This window comes from Oculina patagonica, chromosome 4 (assembly GCF_052425735.1).
Source record: "Oculina patagonica isolate OP01 chromosome 4, crgOcupat, whole genome shotgun sequence".
In the NCBI taxonomy this organism is placed as follows: domain Eukaryota; kingdom Metazoa; phylum Cnidaria; class Anthozoa; order Scleractinia; family Oculinidae; genus Oculina; species Oculina patagonica.
In genome coordinates this window covers 1,064,260-1,083,873 of record NC_135761.1, presented here as the reverse complement: position 1 = coordinate 1,083,873, position 19,614 = coordinate 1,064,260, and the positions used below count along the sequence as shown (strand labels likewise).

At 37.2% G+C, this 19,614-nt stretch overlaps 1 pseudogene; it reads right to left on the bottom strand.

Annotated features, from left to right (window-relative positions):
• Positions 1-1,416: 1,416 nt before the first annotated feature.
• On the bottom strand, positions 1,417-2,253 carry LOC144648081 (uncharacterized; annotated as a pseudogene).
• Positions 2,254-19,614: the final 17,361 nt, after the last annotated feature.

Genomic DNA, 19,614 nt, shown 5'->3' with positions numbered 1-19,614 from the left:
GTTATGTCACGTAAGTCACAAAACTAATCCTGTGGCGAAAATGGAGAATAGTTGTTCTATCAAAGTGGACCTAAATTGATCCAGGTTGGCTTTTTTATCTCACTCTTTCGTTGAAAAGGAAATTTTGCAATGGAACATTGGGCAAGAAAAAGGAAAGACGAGCATTTGAGGTTAAAACATTCATTATCGTGGCGTTTGGTAATTAGAAGTGTTTACGCAGTTTACGGCCATGCTGTGAAAATTTGCCGAAGTTTGATGCCCTCTAAGTGAGAATCCTTCAAATAACCCAAGCCAATTCTCAGGTATGTTTAATAAGAATATCTGTCTGCATGTTTGAGCGAGAATTTCATTCAAATTTTTGTTAATTATATTCTAGCGAAAGAAAAATAATTTTTATGTTGATAGGAGGTGACTAAATTTCTCTGCGCAGTTTTGTTAGCGAGCGCGAGGAGTGTTCATAATAGCTAATTTCGGGTTTAAAATTTAGAAAATTTGTGACTTCGACCACCGGAAATCGATTTTTTTTTTTGTTTTCTTAAAATTAGTAGACTTTAGGGGAAACAAACTACATCAGGTTTCCTATCTACCTAAAAGCTATTAACGAGCAAAAAATGAGGAAAATCGAGTTTTCATTTTCTGCCACGAAATCAAATTTTTGCCTGGCCGATCGTAAAATTAAAGTCACTCTTAACTACTCAGTAGCTTGAAAAAAGGTCTTAACGGGAAAATCTCAATCGGAAGTGATTACTTTACATCCGGTTATGCACTCGTTTCCAACCCATCACAATATTTACCGAAATGAACTACAGAATATTACGTCAAAAATGTATTTACTTAGATGAGACTTTCTAACAAGTATTGCAATTAAAATCAAATTTGAATTTTACTGCTGTGGTTTTAACTTCGGAAAACTAAATTTCACAACGCTTCAAATAATCAAACTGCCTAACGGTCTCAGTAAAGTCGGTAAAAGTTGTACGTTCTACAAACGGCAGTCTCGCAATGAGAGAAAATACTTTCTTGTTATAATTTTCAATAACAGCTCAGCCGCTTTTTGCCTTTTGTGTGTTCCTTGAATACGGAAATAGTACTGATGTTTTCACCGGAAAAACTACCATGCGGAATATACCATCTGTATAAAAAAGCACTTTTTAATGTTTGGCAATTTTCGCGTTTTTCAAATACCCCACCTTTGCTACAAAAAAGACCGTTTAAGCTCCAAAAAGAAGATAATTGAGACTTTCCAAACGCATAGCTTTATTCAACCTCTCTTAAACTCTCATTGGATGTCTAACACTTGGTTAAAATGCTAAGTATTTGAATTACAGTAACGACCTTACGTTGAAGGTAGTGTTTCAGCTAAATAACATCACCTAGCTTTTGGCTGAATTAAATGGAAGGGCAGTGTCAATTATCTCACCGGTTCATATAGCCTGGGACTTTCATGGCAGACAGTGGCAAGCGTGCATCGTCAGATATAGCATCTCTCTTTCTATGGCCATAGCCAGACTGTCTTGTGACAGAGGGTGGGATTCGTGCATCGGTTGATATAGCATCTCTCTTTCCATGGCCATAGCCAGACTGTCTTGTGACAGAGGGTGGGATTCGTGCATCGTCAGATATAGCATCTCTCTTTCTATGGCCATAGCCAGACTATCTTGTGACAGAGGGTGGGATAAGTGCATCGTCAGATATAGCATCTCTCTTCCCATGGCCATAGCCAGACTGTCTTGTGACAGAGGGTGGGATTCGTGCATCGTCAGATATAGCATCTCTCTTCCCATGGCCATAGCCAGACTGTCTTGTGACAGAGGGTGGGATTCGTGCATCGTCAGATGTAGCATCTCTCTTTCCATGGCCATAGCCAGACTGTCTTGTGACAGAGGGTGGGATTCGTGTATCGTCAGATGTAGCATCCCTCTTTCCATAGCCATAGCCAGACTGTCTTGTGACAGAGGGTGGGATTCGTGCATCTTCAAATATAGCATCTCTCTTTCCATGGCCATAGCCAGACTGTCTTGTGACAGAGGGTGGGATTCGTGCATCGTCAGATGTAGTATCTCTCTTTCCATGGCCATAGCCAGACTGTCTTGTGACAGAGGGTGGGATAAGTGCATCGTCAGATATAGCATCTCTCTTTCCATGGCCATAGCCAGACTGTCTTGTGACAGAGGGTGGGATTCGTGCATCGTCAGATGTAGTTCTCTTCCGGCCAAGCCAGACTGCTTGTGACAGAGGGTGGGATAAGTGCATCGTCAGATATACATCTCTCTTTCCATGGCCATAGCCAGACTGTCTTGTGACAGAGGGTGGGATTCGTGCATCGTCAGATGTAGTATCTCTCTTTCCATGGCCATAGCCAGACTGTCTTGTGACAGAGGGTGGGATAAGTGCATCGTCAGATATAGCATCTCTCTTCCCATGGCCATAGCCAGACTGTCTTGTGACAGAGGGTGGGATTCGTGCATCGTCAGATATAGCATCTCTCTTCCCATGGCCATAGCCAGACTGTCTTGTGACAGAGGGTGGGATTCGTGCATCGTCAGATATAGCATCTCTCTTTCCATGGCCATAGCCCAACAACAACAAGCTTTATTTGCATGACTGTAAATTTGTTACAATATTGCAAAAGCGTAAACTTATTTAGTAATAATAACAAGAGCTCTTAGAGCTTACAACTGCGCTGGTCTCGTGAGCACTTTAGGGGAGCCATGTGGGGGAACAAAAAATGCACCCCTTCCCCTTATCCCCTTTACCTGTGTCGAACAATGTTGCGACTGACAAACAAGATGGTATAAAGAAAACACCTTGCGTGACATTTCATGGTTGACTAGTTCCATCCGAAATTAAACATTTTTCTTATATGGCCATCCCAATAAAATGTTTCGTTTCCCATCGCCCGACCGACCCATTTTTTTCGAAATGTAAAAAAAAAAAAAAAATTCCAGATTCACTTGTCAAAGAGGCAAGTACTTTAATTTACAAGCACACGATCTTGTTTGAACTTGTTTTATTAACAACAATTGGTATGATGTGATGTCCTTGTCATTAATAAACCAACGATACTAAGTTTTTCAAAGGCTGTTTCGTGCCAAGGGCATTAACGATTGTTCCAACATTCTCAGCAAGATCGACTGAAACAAAATTTTCGGTTCTGCATCTCCTGGCTTCTTAAATGAACCCAGACCCCTTAACGTGTTTATTCTTTTTTTTTTTTTGCCCGACCGACCGACCCACCATCACAAGAGACGGGGCGATGGGAAACGAAACATTTTATTGGGATGGCCTATGCTAATGCTGGCCAAATTTAATTCCCACGATCCTGATCCGTGAAACAAAAAAGTCTTTTAAATCAGCATCCAGTGTTGTCTTGCATTACCGTTTAAAGATTGAATAACCAGCTCCGAAAATGGAATATTGGAGCAAATAATTAAATCAAATTTGAGAAGAACACTAGACCTGTGTTTTGCTGAATGGGAATTCCCCGGAGAATTAATTTATCAATGACGTAACCCTTGCAAGTCAGGGCATGTTTGTCTCAGTAGTTTTCCATCAGATTTCAGAAATCCTATAGATGACAGAGCTCCAAAAATAAATAACGCTAAAAAGTCGAATATTTTACACTTAACATGCTAGGTTTAGACCAGAGGATTTGTTTAGTTTCCGTTTGTAGCAGATTTAAACCTTTCAGAGCATTGCGTGATTCTTGCCGATCAATGCCTTGTGAAAGTAAAAATTTGTTAACGCCAGCACATTCCAGGACACAAACGTAATGTAAATAAATGTAAATTCTTGCCCGCTAAAGCGTATTTATTTAAAGCGTAAAAGTTTAGTATTTTCTTCGATTCAAACGCTTCAAAATACTTCACACTGAATTTTTTAAGTAAAGATTAATGGATTCGCAAAGATTTGAAAGGTAGCTGAAAATAGCTTTGAAAAATTACCTGACTCGATGTCTAGCCGATCGAAAGTGAAACTTGTCATGTCAGCACATTCTTTAACACCAACGTAATGGTATTTATTCACAGATTTTGGCCCGCTGAAATATATTTTTCTTTCGAGGCATGAAAATTTAGAATTTTGTTTGAATAAAACGCTTCAAAATCGGACATCTTACGCTAAACATGCTTATTAAGACCAAAGCATTTGAAAATTTCCCATTAGTAAGTGTTTTCTAGCTTTTAAACCTTGCGTGACCCCAGCCTGGCCGAGCGGGGGCATCAGTCTGGTCACTGAGAAAAAAAAAAAAAAAAGGACGTGCAGAGCAAGAACTGCGCAGCGCAGTTAATTAATTACATTGATAGTATTTTGTTACGTAAATCAAAACAAGATGATATAAATTTAATCAATTGCATGGTCACAAAATGATCGGGAGAATTCATTAATTCTAAAATCAAGTCAGGCACTGGTAGTTGGCTGACATTTAAGATGATAGGCTGTATTGTCTTGTAAAAGTTATCTCTTATTGTTGCATATTTGGAACAATAAAAGAGAAAATGAATTTCATCTTCGGTTTTATTACAATCACAGACCGGGCAGAGCCTATTATGTCTGGGCGTATTGTTATATCTGCCTAGTTCGATCATTAACTTATGATTGCTAATACGTAATTTAGCTAATGTTCTCCTACCAGAAACTCTCCTAGTTAACTCTAGATAATTGGAGGTAGCATATTCGTTCTTAAAAGATCTATAGAATTCTAGTTTTTGAGAATGCTGTAGAGTATGCTGCCAATACGAAATATATTTCTGTTTCATTAACTGCAGAAACATTGTCACGTTTGCGGTGTCTACTAAATCAGGATTAAAATAACCAAAAAAAAATAGTAAAAACTATTTTTACCAGCGGTGTGAAGTTCTAATGAAATTAAAAAAAGACTGTCTAACAAAAGAATCCGGTTGCTTTTCTTGGAGATATATCAAATAGTTGAGGATTCTTTGATTAATGGTGATAAGGAGAGGAAATCGACCAAGCTCAGCTCTACATGCAACATTAGAAGCCTTATTACTGACTTCAAGATAGCGTTTACAAAACTGTAGATGTGTTCTTTCAATTTGTGAACCATCCCAGGCCTTAAAATCAGATTTTACATAACCACCCCAAATTTCACTATTATAGAGCAGAATTGGAGATATCATTGCATCAAAGATTCTACAGGCAAGAGAAGGTTTCAATCTACTAAAATTTGTGTGTCGTCTCAAACTAAAAAGTGCATGAAGTCCTTTCTCTTTTAGGTGATCAAGTGAGATTTTAAAATTTCCTGTAGAAGATATTTTGGTTCCTAAATAAGTGTAATCTTGTACAACATCAATTGTTTGATTTCCTATGTAAAATACATGTTCAGTACATTTTTTCGCACGCTTTTGAAAAACCATTATCAAACCATTACCATTATAGCCAGACTTTCTTGTGACGAAGGGTGGGATTCGTGCATCTTCAGATATAGCATCTCTTTTCCCATAGCTAGAGCCAGGTTGTTTGAAGGCAGACAGTGGCAAAGGTGCATCTTCAGATGTAGCATCTCTTTTCCCTAAAGCAGGGCGTAATTTTAATATTGTCTCTTCGGAAGCTAATGACATATGTACGCATAGTCTGCTAATTACAGTAGGATACACTTAAGTTAAGGCTGATCAGGTAATCTGTTTTATCGTAACTTTTTTCTTATCAGGCTAGCTTTATAGAAGTGAGTATGCTGAGGAGGAAATAAATATTGTAACCTTGAAAGTACTGCCATGTTATATTTAAAACTTTAATTTGTAAAGAGGTTGAAGATGAAAATCTCCTTATTGAACGAAAAATATCGCAGAACAGAGAAATTACAGCGTTTATTTTAATAATAATAAAAATAATAATATATAGTAAAAAACAAAAATGATTCATATAAAATTAATTACATTGATAGTATTTTGTTACGTAAATCAAAACAAGATGATATAAATTTAATCAATTGCATGGTCACAAAATGATCGGGAGAATTCATTAATTCTAAAATCAAGTCAGGCACTGGTAGTTGGCTGACATTTAAGATGATAGGCTGTATTGTCTTGTAAAAGTTATCTCTTATTGTTGCATATTTGGAACAATAAAAGAGAAAATGAATTTCATCTTCGGTTTTATTACAATCACAGACCGGGCAGAGCCTATTATGTCTGGGCGTATTGTTATATCTGCCTAGTTCGATCATTAACTTATGATTGCTAATACGTAATTTAGCTAATGTTCTCCTACCAGAAACTCTCCTAGTTAACTCTAGATAATTGGAGGTAACATATTCGTTCTTAAAAGATCTATAGAATTCTAGTTTTTGAGAATGCTGTAGAGTATGCTGCCAATACGAAATATATTTCTGTTTCATTAACTGCAGAAACATTGTCACGTTTGCGGTGTCTACTAAATCAGGATTGAAATTACCAAAAAAAATAGTAAAAACTATTTTTACCAGCGGTGTGAAGTTCTAATGAAATTAAAAAAGACTGTCTAACAAAAGAATCCGGTTACTTTTCTTGGAGATATATCAAATAGTTGAGGATTCTTTGATTAATGGTGATAAGGAGAGGAAATCGACCAAGCTCAGCTCTACATGCAACATTAGAAGCCTTATTACTGACTTCAAGATAGCGTTTACAAAACTGTAGATGTGTTCTTTCAATTTGTGAACCATCCCAGGCCTTAAAATCAGATTTTACATAACCACCCCAAATTTCACTATTATAGAGCAGAATTGGAGATATCATTGCATCAAAGATTCTACAGGCAAGAGAAGGTTTCAATCTACTAAAATTTGTTTGTCGTCTCAAACTAAAAAGTGCATGAAGTCCTTTCTCTTTTAGGTGATCAAGTGAGATTTTAAAATTTCCTGTAGAAGATATTTTGGTTCCTAAATAAGTGTAATCTTGTACAACATCAATTGTTTGATTTCCTATGTAAAATACATGTTCAGTACATTTTTTCGCACGCTTTTGAAAAACCATTATCAAACCATTACCATTATAGCCAGACTTTCTTGTGACGAAGGGTGGGATTCGTGCATCTTCAGATATAGCATCTCTTTTCCCATAGCTAGAGCCAGGTTGTTTGAAGGCAGACAGTGGCAAAGGTGCATCTTCAGATGTAGCATCTCTTTTCCCTAAAGCAGGGCGTAATTTTAATATTGTCTCTTCGGAAGCTAATGACATATGTACGCATAGTCTGCTAATTACAGTAGGATACATTTAAGTTAAGGCTGATCAGGTAATCTGTTTTATCGTAACTTTTTTCTTATCAGGCTAGCTTTATAGAAGTGAGTATGCTGAGGAGGAAATAAATATTGTAACCTTGAAAGTACTGCCATGTTATCTTTAAAACTTTAATTTGTAAAGAGGTTGAAGATGAAAATCTCCTTATTGAACGAAAAATATCGCAGAACAGAGAAATTACAGCGTTTATTTCAATAATAATAAAAATAATAATATATAGTAAAAAACAAAAATGATTCATATAAAATTAATTACATTGATAGTATTTTGTTACGTAAATCAAAACAAGATGATATAAATTTAATCAATTGCATGGTCACAAAATGATCGGGAGAATTCATTAATTCTAAAATCAAGTCAGGCACTGGTAGTTGGCTGACATTTAAGATGATAGGCTGTATTGTCTTGTAAAAGTTATCTCTTATTGTTGCATATTTGGAACAATAAAAGAGAAAATGAATTTCATCTTCGGTTTTATTACAATCACAGACCGGGCAGAGCCTATTATGTCTGGGCGTATTGTTATATCTGCCTAGTTCGATCATTAACTTATGATTGCTAATACGTAATTTAGCTAATGTTCTCCTACCAGAAACTCTCCTAGTTAACTCTAGATAATTGGAGGTAACATATTCGTTCTTAAAAGATCTATAGAATTCTAGTTTTTGAGAATGCTGTAGAGTATGCTGCCAATACGAAATATATTTCTGTTTCATTAACTGCAGAAACATTGTCACGTTTGCGGTGTCTACTAAATCAGGATTGAAATTACCAAAAAAAATAGTAAAAACTATTTTTACCAGCGGTGTGAAGTTCTAATGAAATTAAAAAAGACTGTCTAACAAAAGAATCCGGTTGCTTTTCTTGGAGATATATCAAATAGTTGAGGATTCTTTGATTAATGGTGATAAGGAGAGGAAATCGACCAAGCTCAGCTCTACATGCAACATTAGAAGCCTTATTACTGACTTCAAGATAGCGTTTACAAAACTGTAGATGTGTTCTTTCAATTTGTGAACCATCCCAGGCCTTAAAATCAGATTTTACATAACCACCCCAAATTTCACTATTATAGAGCAGAATTGGAGATATCATTGCATCAAAGATTCTACAGGCAAGAGAAGGTTTCAATCTACTAAAATTTGTTTGTCGTCTCAAACTAAAAAGTGCATGAAGTCCTTTCTCTTTTAGGTGATCAAGTGAGATTTTAAAATTTCCTGTAGAAGATATTTTGGTTCCTAAACAAGTGTAATCTTGTACAACATCAATTGTTTGATTTCCTATGTAAAATACATGTTCAGTACATTTTTTCGCACGCTTTTGAAAAACCATTATCAAACCATTACCATTATAGCCAGACTTTCTTGTGACGAAGGGTGGGATTCGTGCATCTTCAGATATAGCATCTCTTTTTCCATGGCCATAGCCAGGTTGTTTGAAGGCAGACAGTGGCAAAGGTGCATCTTCAGATGTAGCATCTCTTTTCCCTAAAGCAGGGCGTAAATCAGCATTGGCCACCAACTCTCCAGATGCGCAACTCCATAGTACATAGGCTTGTAAGAAGACGAACAGTAGTTGCATTTTGCTAAAATTAAAGGTGTAAGAAAAAGATCGCAGTTATTTATATATCGATGGCCCAAGGTTTGTTTTTTTTTTCTTTTGCAAAATATGACAAAACGAACATAATATTTTGCAATTGATAGGACTTGATGTCGACTAACATAATTAATGCAGTTATTGATTTTGTATTTTTGTTGTTTTATTACGATAAACTTTTGATTATACTTATTATCCCTGATATATAGTGGCACGCTTTTGCGATCTCGGCTATTTTGGAGGTTTTTGTACAGTCTCTCCAAAGGGATAGGAAAGCTAGAGCGTCCGTATTATGAACACAAACATGTACAAAATCCACTTTTTTCTGGATCACGTCGGGCATTTTTGAAAAGCAATATAAACCTCAAACAAAAACCGCTGTTATAGAGCGCTCGTCAGCAAGCATCACGTCCTATCATTAACATAAAGCTGTAAATAAAAAAATGTCAATAAATATGATCAAAGTTAGTACCTTTTTGTGAACTAAGGGCAGTGAACGTGATCTTTGTGGTCTGTTAGAAGCAGGACTTTTCAGTGTGCCAGTAACCAATGCACGGTTCAACTACTTCACATTGGAGGCTTTTATTCCTTTTAAGCGTCCTTGCCTTGATAAGATCAGAACGTCTTTTGTCTTTACATTCTACCGGTTAACAACGCTTCGAGTAACTTGAACAAAACAATAATTTGATTAGTGCACAGTTGTTGTATCCGGTCAAATAACGTGTCATCGCTCAAAGAAAAGCTGTAATAAAATCACTTCGACGATATTGTTCGACGATATTGTTGCTTCGTATCGTTAATACATTACTGCTGCCACTGAGGCAGTCGCGTTACAGTTCGTACGTACGTACTTAGAGTTTTGGTTTGGAACTAAAGGTCATTTCTTTGAATTGTGTACGAGTTAAAATTAGCAATTAATAAGATATTGTAAGTTTTACTTGAGTTTTAATCTAAAATATGTTTTTGTGCCAAAAAAAGCTTTTCTATTTTAATTACACATAATTTAATCAAAATGTCACCTCGTGCGGTATTTCCACCTGAGCACTCTGATGCTCTGTATTTCGAATAACAAGAACGCTAAGATATGTTTTTTATAGAAAATACTGAATCTTCAGGGCATTCATCGGGGTATAGTTTGATTTGTTTTGAGAAAAGTAATAACTAAAACAAAAGAGTACATGTTATCAAGAATTTTAATATTGTCTCTTCGGAAGCTAATGACATATGTACGCATAGTCTGCTAATTACAGTAGGATACATTTAAGTTAAGGCTGATCAGGTAATCTGTTTTATCGTAACTTTTTTCTTATCAGGCTAGCTTTATAGAAGTGAGTATGCTGAGGAGGAAATAAATATTGTAACCTTGAAAGTACTGCCATGTTATCTTTAAAACTTTAATTTGTAAAGAGGTTGAAGATGAAAATCTCCTTATTGAACGAAAAATATCGCAGAACAGAGAAATTACAGCGTTTATTTCAAAGCGTTAGAACCCACATTCACTGATAATGGATTTTCATCACATCGTTAAAGAACCTTTTTTAGAAACGGCAAGGAAATTTGTCGCTCTAAAACACCAGATTTAGGCCTTCTGTATTGCCACCCTAAAAACAGATGAACGGAATGAAAATCACATTCATACATACATACATACATACATACTTTATTTAACGTGGAAAAGTACACACTTAGCTGTTAGCTAGTTTACAGGTGCTCCACGAGTGCTCCACGTTGCTTTCAGTGCTCCACCCACTGAAAGCAACGAATGTTGCGTCAGTTTTTTCGATAAACAAGTCAAATCCCTCTTGAAGCAATTATATCTTTCTCTTCAATAAACTAAACTGAAATTTCCTGCTCAATTTATCCTTTTCCGATTTGTATATGAAGTCGTATGCTGCCGCCATTAGCTGCTGTTATCAAAATACAAATTTTTCGAATTTCCCATTCGATTCCTAGAACAACGTCTATTGCTTAATACCATTTGCATTGAATAGGTAATTACTGGAATCTTAGTATTCGGTTAATCCGGAGTAAATCGCAAAAAGAAGACAGTTAAAATATCTCTAATGACAATCATTTGTTGTTCAGATAAGAAATGCATTGAAAAAAGTGTCAGATTCTCCTAATTGATAAATAATAGTATCTCCCTTCCTATGGATAAAATTCAAATTTATTCCTTTCTTGCGAACAAAAAGCTTTGAATGGAGCAGAATATTTATTAGGTAACAATTTAAGGTTTATGCGTGAGATACATGGGTTGGCAATAAGACAAAGTTCTTTCTTGCCTTTTGTCGGTTTCCTTTTTTTCATGACATGCAGCTCAGACGATCCCACTTCATAGTGCTTCTTGGGTAGCTCTTTTGTTTTTTGGAGTTGCAAATGTCAAAAATTACGTCAAAAACAATCTAAACAGTTGTGGATCCCTACAAGTGGCGTCCTGGAGAGAGGTGGTCTGTTGAACGTCCTACCTCTTCGCCAAAAACGATCCTGCAAAAACGATTTAGCGGAATATTTCGGTACCAAAACGTCGCTTGGAAGGGTTACAGTACCCCGGTCCGCCCCAGCTCACTCAAGCTTTGTCAGCTATAATTAAAATTAAAACTGAATTTTACGACCCCTCAAGCAAGTCTGTTGCTTTAACTTATATCGTTTTTAAATAAAGGATTCTGTTGTTGTTATTCTTGTTGTTGTCGTTACTGCTAGTCGAGCAAAGTTGTACCTGCTACAATGCAAACGCTCGCCTAGCGGCTAGAAAAAATAAAATTCCATCTTTGTCATAATTTTAGGTTACGCTCTTCGCCTCTTGTGTGTTCCTTGATTATTTTTTCTAGGCCGGAAATACTGCCGACGGCAAAAACTGCTAGAATGTTGGCATCTGGTATCATTGAAACTGATTTTCTGTTTTGCTGTCCGTGAGGAAATGCGTGATTGATTACTGAAATCAACCTAATTTCTCGAAAGTATTAAATATGTGCTTAAATTTTTCAAACTAGCCACTTTGAACGCAAAAATATTGCGCGTTATAAATATTTTATTGCGATTATATCAGGGCTGCTGCTAGGTAACAAGACAAGCTGGCCTGATCAATTAGCAGTGCTCTCGCTATATTAAGATCTAATCACAAAATGGTACTTGCTACGCATGAAGTGCGCATGTTTCATGGATTGAGCAAAGAACGTCTGGTGCTATTCATACATCAGTGAAGAACTACAAGTAATATAACCATTTGTATAAGAATAGCACATTTAATGCATGACATTTTCGTGTTTTTTTTTCTAAATACCCCACCTTTGCCACAAAGGATCGTTTAAGCTTAAAAGAGAAGATAGTTGAGACTTTCCGTATACATAACTTTATTCAACCATTCTTCAAGCCCTCATTGGAGGTCTAAAACTTGGCTAAAATGCTCAGTATTCGACGTACAGTAACAACCTTACGTTAAAATGTTTCAACTAAATAACATAAGTGGAAGGGCAATTTCAGTCATCTCACTTGCTTTTCTTATGTTCAGATGTAGCATCTCTTTTCCCATAACCAGATTGTCTCCAGAGGAACGGTGGGGCTCGTGCATCTTCAGATGTAGCATCTCTTTTCCCATAACCAGGTTGCTTCCAGAGGAACGGTGGGGCTCGTGCATCTTCAGATGTAGCATCCCTTTTACCATAACCAGGTTGCTTCCAGAGGAACGGTGGGGCTCGTGCATCTTCAGATGTAGTATCCCTCTTCCCATAACCAGCTAGTCCAGATTGTTTGTAGGTAGCCGGTTGCAAAGGCTCTCTCCGATGTGCTCCCTCTTCCCTACCAGTGTCCTTTGTTTGTCCGCCGGTGGCAAAGGTGCATCTTCAGATGTAGCATCCCTCTTCCCATAACCAGATAGTCCATCTTGTTTGTAGGCAGCCGGTGGCAAAGGTGCATCTTCAGATGTAGCATCCCTCTTCCCATAACCAGCTAGTCCATATTGTTTGTAGGCAGCCGGTGGCAAAGGTGCATCTTCAGATGTAGCATCCCTCTTCCCATAACCAGCTAGTCCATATTGTTTGTAGGCAGCCGGTGGCAAAGGCTCATCTTTAGATGTAGCATCCCTCTTCCCATAACCAGATAGTCCATATTGTTTGTAGGCAGCCGGTGGCAAAGGCTCATCTTTAGATGTAGCATCCCTCTTCCCATAACCAGCTAGTCCATATTGTTTGTAGGCCGCCGGTGGCAAAGGCTCATCTTCAGATGTAGCATCCCTCTTCCCATAACCAGCTAGTCCATATTGTTTGTAGGCAGCCGGTGGCATAGGCGCATCTCCAGATGTAGCATCCCTCTTCCCATAACCAGATAGTCCATATTGTTTGTAGGCAGCCGGTGGCAAAGGCGCATCTTTAGATGTAGCATCCCTCCTCCCATAACCAGCTAGTCCATATTGTTTGTAGGCAGCCGGTGGCAAAGGTGCATCTTCAGATGTAGCATCCCTCTTCCCATAACCAGATAGTCCATATTGTTTGTAGGCCGCCGGTGGCAAAGGCTGCATCTTCAGATGTAGCATCCCTCTTCCCATAACCAGCTAGTCCATATTGTTTGTAGGCCGCCGGTGGCAAAGGCGCATCTTTAGATGTAGCATCCCTCTTCCCATAACCAGATAGTCCATATTGTTTGTAGGCAGCCGGTGGCAAAGGCTCATCTTCAGATGTAGCATCCCTCTTTCCATAACCAGCTAGTCCATATTGTTTGTAGGCAGCCGGTGGCAAAGGTGCATCTTCAGATGTAGCATCTCTCTTCCCATAACCAGGTTGCTTCCAGATTGTTTGAATGAAGACGGTGGCAAAGGTGCATCTTCAGATGTAGCATCCCTTTTCCCATAACCAGGTAGCTTCCATATTGTTTGTAGGCCGCCGGTGGCAAAGGTGCATCTTCAGATGTAGCATCCCTCTTCCCATAACCAGCTAGCTCCATATTGTTTGTATGAAGACGGTGGCGCAGGTGCATCTTCAGATGTAGCATCCCTCTTCCCATAACCAGGTAGCTTCCATATTGTTTGTAGGCAGCCGGTGGCAAAGGTGCATCTTCAGATGTAGCATCCCTCTTCCCATAACCAGATAGTCCATATTGTTTGTATGAAGACGGTGGCAAAGGTGCATCTTCAGATGTAGCATCCCTCTTCCCATAACCAGATAGTCCATATTGTTTGTAGGCAGCCGGTGGCAAAGGTGCATCTTCAGATGTAGCATCCCTCTTCCCATAACCAGATTGCTTCCAGAGGCGGTGGGGCTCGTGCTCTTCAGGTGCTCCCTCTTCCCATACCATAGACCAGATTGTTTGTAGGCAGCCGGTGGCAAAGGTGCATCTTCAGATGTAGCATCCCTCTTCCCATAACCAGCTAGTCCATATTGTTTGTAGGCAGCATTGTTTGAAAGGCGCATCTTCAGATGTAGCATCTCTTTTCCCTAAGGCTGGGCGTAAATCAGCATTGGCCACCAACTCTCCAGATGCGCAACTCCATAATACATAGGCTTGTAAGAGGACGAACAGTAGTTGCATTTTGCTAAAATCAAATGTGAAAGAAAAAGACCGCACTTATTTATATATCGATGGCCCAAGGACTTTTTTCTTTTGCAAAATCTGACAAAACGAACATAATATTTTGCAATTAATAGGACTTAAGTGTCACCGATTTTACTTATGCGTTTTACCCTATTTCTAACCCTTTTTAATTTAAAAAATGCCTTCAAATTTCCATCGTTCAGTTCAATACTCGTGGCTTTGCATTTTGTTTAACGGCGCTAGGTATTTATTGAAACGCCCGGATCTATATCTAACTCTGTGTCACTTGTGTCACTGGGTCCACGTGTCCGTCCACTTTTAGAGCGTCAAACTCTAAGCTACAGGGTCACGGCTTAAATGTCGACAAGTAGACTTTGTAAAACTAATGTGGTACAGTTGATTTTAGTGGAAAAATTGGAACCTATCTTAGTGGTAAAGTTTTAATGATTTTATTTGATTGACAATTTGAGAACTGTCATCACGTTCAGCCTTTGTTTAGTATTTTCAGCATCTACATAATCCACTCTTTTTCTGTACTACGGCGCGCATTTATAAACCTCAAACAAAAACCGTTATTGTAGAGCGCTTGTCAGCAAGCGCCACCTCCTATCATTAACATAATTTTTTAAATAAAAAAAAAAAAAAAAAATTTAACTTCCCAAAAAAAACCAAAAAACCCGAAACCCAACCAAAAATTTTTCAGCTTCTTTATTCCAAATGCTTAAAATGGAAATTCACTGCGACGATCATTTATCACTTTCATAAAGCTGTAAATAAAAACGTGTCAAAAAATATGATCAAAGTTAGTACCTTTTCAGCATGTAAACGGCTGAACGCGATATTTGTGGTCTGTTAGAAGTAGGAAATTTCAGTGTGCTGGTAACCAATGCACGATTTAACTACTTCACAAGGGAGGCTTTTATTCTTTTTAAGAGTCCTTACCCTAATAAGAATAGTGCGTCATTTTTTCTTAACATTCTGCTGGTTAACAATGTTTCTAGTAACTTGAACAAAGCAATAATTTGATTATTGCACAGTATTTTTATCCAGTCAAATTACGTTTCATCGCTCAAAGGAAAGCTGTAATAAAATCACTTCTACGCTTTTTATTGTAAATACAAACTGCTGTCACTCAAAAATTTACGTTACAATTAGTTCTGTACGTACTGAGGGTTTTTGGGTTGGAACTGAGAGTTCTTTTTTTGAATTGCGTCTGAGTAAAAATGAGAAGCAAGTGGCTCATGCCTCATATTTTAAAAATTATAAAATACCAAATACGCCAAGATATGTTTTCAATGAAAATACTGAATCTGCAAGGCATCCATCGAAGTAGTTTGATTTGTGTTGAGAAAAGTAATAACAAGCAAGCAAGAATCAATATTACCTATTCGGAAGTTGATGATACACGTACGCATAGTCTGCTAATTAAAGTAGGATACATTTAAGTTAAGGCTTATCTAGAAATCTCTTTTATCTTGACTTTTTCCTTATCAGGCTAGCTTTTACAGAAATAAGTATGCTGACTGAGAGGAAATAAATATTGTAACCTTGAGAATACTGCCATCTTATCTTTAAAACTTTAATTCGTAAAGAGGGATTAAGATGAAAATCTCAGTATTGAATGAAAAATATCACAGAACAGGGAAGTTACAGCTTTTATTACAAAGCGTAAGAACCCACGCTCACCGATAATGGATTTTCATCATACGTTAAAGAACTTTTTTAGAAACGGCAAGGAAATTTGTCGCGCTATTATTATGATTGTTAAATGAATAAAACATTGGGTTCAGACTGCCACCTTAAGAAACTGATGAACGGAATGAAAATCACGTTCACCCACTGAAAGCAATGAATGTTGTTTCAGTGTTTTCGATCAAATCCCTCAAAGGAGCAATTATATCTTTCTCTCCGATAAACTAAATTGATTTGTTCCTGCTTAATTTATTCTTTCCTGATTAGTATATGAAGTCGTACGCTGCCGCTGTTATCAAAATAAAATTTTATCGAATTTTCGAATCCATTCCTTAAACAGCGTCTATTGCTTAATACCTTTTACATTGAGTAATTACTGAATTCTTAGTATTCTTTAAATCCGGAGTAAATCGCAGAAAGAACAGTTAAAATATCTCTAATGACAGGCGTCCGTTGTTCGGATAAGTAAAATGCATTGAAAAAAGTGAAAAAGTGTCACGTTCTCCTAATTGATAAATAATTGCATCGGCTCCCTTCCAATGGATAAAATTCAAATTTATTGCAGTGTAGCTGATAAAACGCTTTGAATGGAGCAGAATATTTATCAGGTAACAATTTTAGCTTTATGCGTGGGATAGGTCGGCAATTAAGGTATAAAGTTATTTCTTGCCTTTTGTTCCGTTTTCTTCACAGCCCAGTTAACAAAACAAACCACAGAGAACTAATTAATACAAGTTATCAAGAGAACGAATTTACAACAATGCTAATATGTGTTGGCAACGTTTACAGCATAAAAACATCGACAAAAGCTTCATATAATCAGGGGGAAAAGATTTGTAATCATAGCACTGGCATTGAAGTATAAGCCGATCTCGATGAAATCAGTGCGTTCATCCTCACTCCGATTTCCTCGGGTTAAATCAGAATTTATTATTTTGCTAGTAAATCAGTATTTACTCATTTGGCGAGGAAGTAAGAACAATAAACATGTATCCATCTATATCACCCATAAAATCTTCTTTACCTTCGCCCAAATTTCCGCCGCGATCATTCTTGCTCGTCTTTTAATCAATCCGGTTCCTCGGTTTCGATCATATTAGCACGTGATTAACAAAAAAGATTTCCATCAGAAAACGGGTGTTTAACAATATGTGAGATTATAATGAATGGTTAAACAGAAGAAACCCAGTCGGACATCTATAACTCTAATATATCTCGGATAAAAAATTCGTTTCTCTTGTAATACACATGTAATCGGATCTCGAACTGCCCCTCTTCCTCGATGGGAGATTAGGTTTCCTTTATATTTCCAAGATAGGGAATACTTCTTTAGTTCGCTTTCGATTATTCTATAGTACGTCATTTTGAATCGATCTCTGATAAAATCATAGCGAATAGTAATCAGCTTCAGTCTGAATTTCTTCCTCAATAGTGCAGAAAAACTGTACCGGGAATGAAAAAACAAATAGTATATCACAAACTGAGTTGTATGCGATACACATGGCTGAAACAACAAGGCGTGCCAGTATTGTAGCGTGTGGTCATCCCAGTGAGAATTAAATGAAATTAAAGATGTTCTTCGACTCCATCAAACTTCTGTTGGTAGCAAACTGAAGGGTTCATTTATCAATCGAGACTACACACTAATTATACAATATTTGTTATTTACTACGTAACATCAAAAGCGTCATATGCTTGTGTAGAAAAAGACAGGTATTTATCTATTTTCAAGGTTTACTGATTAACACTAAGCTATAATAAAAGATATCTTTGAATGTAAAGACCCTCTAAGAAATATAAACATATCCTTTGGCGTGTTCGTACGATAATTTGACAAGTATATTTCTTGAACGCGAACCGAGAAAAATAAGCACTAAGCGAAATTTTTGTTCTTTAATCATGGTTTCCTTTACTTAAGTAACTTAATGGTTCGCATGCTATAGCACTGTTTGATTCAGTGCAATGAGACTTGTATTAGATTTCTTCAAACCAAGTTATCGAAGATTCAAGAACCGGCCTTGTCTTGCCTACTGATTATAAATGCCGAACACATAACGACATCTAATGGAAAACTGTGACACAAGATTTGTCAATGGGACTTGCACAGCTGCTTAGTTCACAGGGATAAGAGTATCTTTTCATGCAGGCAGCGCAAATAAAGAAAAATAAAAGAAAGAGACTCGAAAAAAACCGTCAAAAAGTTGAACTCAAAAAAACTTAGAGTGACATTTTTATATTTTCATCAAAATGTTAGACTGCCGTTCAGCTTGAGGCTTTGTCAGTATTCGCCGACCAGCAAGTTGTAGTTAATTTCACGTCTTCGGAGTAAGGGCTGCCTGAGTATTGTTTGTATGAAAAGCAATTAATCGCTTGACCATTTAATGATCCAAGAAATCGTTAAAATTTCTGTATGACTCCCCAGTCGAACCCACGAAGAGAGAAAGGTTGCAAGAAGACAGTCCCTAACGAACAAGCTTTTTTCAAAGATTGTAGAAGACAGGAATAACAAACTCCATAATTTACTCCCAGAGAGGAACACCTGCCATTACAATTTGAGGAAGAAACGAAAATTCAATGCTAATTTTAAGACAAATAGATTGAAGAACTCATTCATTCTTAGCAATGCGCTCAAATTTTAAATATTTGACATTTCATAGTTGTATATTTCATTTTGTATATATAAGAAATTTTAACCTTCTTTAACCATTGTAATTTTTTTGTAAAAAACTATATTATTCAACCCTCGGGTTGCAATTTAGTTTTAATAAAGCATCTATCTAAAGCATCTATCTATCTAAGGTTGCAATGAAAGATATAACGTGTTTTACAGTTAAGTTTCAAGGCCTCGTCAAGCTTCGGTTTTATTGGTATTTGTGCTCACTGTTTCTGACCAATTTCTGGCATTCTCCACCAGATTAAAAGTTCATATTGAAACACAGCTCCGACCGTTTAGTTACTGTTAAATGTAAAAATAAAATATAAATTATAACCACTGTAGTAGCTATTCCTGAATTGAAAAAGAAAATGCTTCAATGTGTTAAATTTTCTTTTAAGAGGAGCTCAGTTGTATAACCCCTTCGATCCCCAAGTGATAAACATCTAACTTCGTATTAACAATAAAGTGAATCTTTGTTTGCCTCACGGCGTTGTCAGAATTGAGAGCGTGATTCCTCTCATTATAGTATAATTCTGCACTCTGTAACAAACACACCACACACCTTTATCCTTTCTTTGGGTATGGAAGTTTATTCTACTATAAACCTACAATCCGGAAAAAGCAAGAAAAAGTAGCTAATAAACTTCGCCCACCACCTAGACTAAAACTGGTGGGTGGGAAGGAAATAGAAAAATTCATACTGTCTCTCAATCAGAACAACACACGTGTCTATACGGTCACACTCTCTCTATTTACTAGTCATTCCTCCACACACCCTTTATCCTTTCTTTTTAAGTTATCTACCCTACAAACATCCAAAGCAAAAAATAGCTAACTTCCCCACAACAATCCCCAAAAGTGTCTGCCCCCTCTAACTACAGGTCATCCGCAATATCGAGGCCACCTTAAATC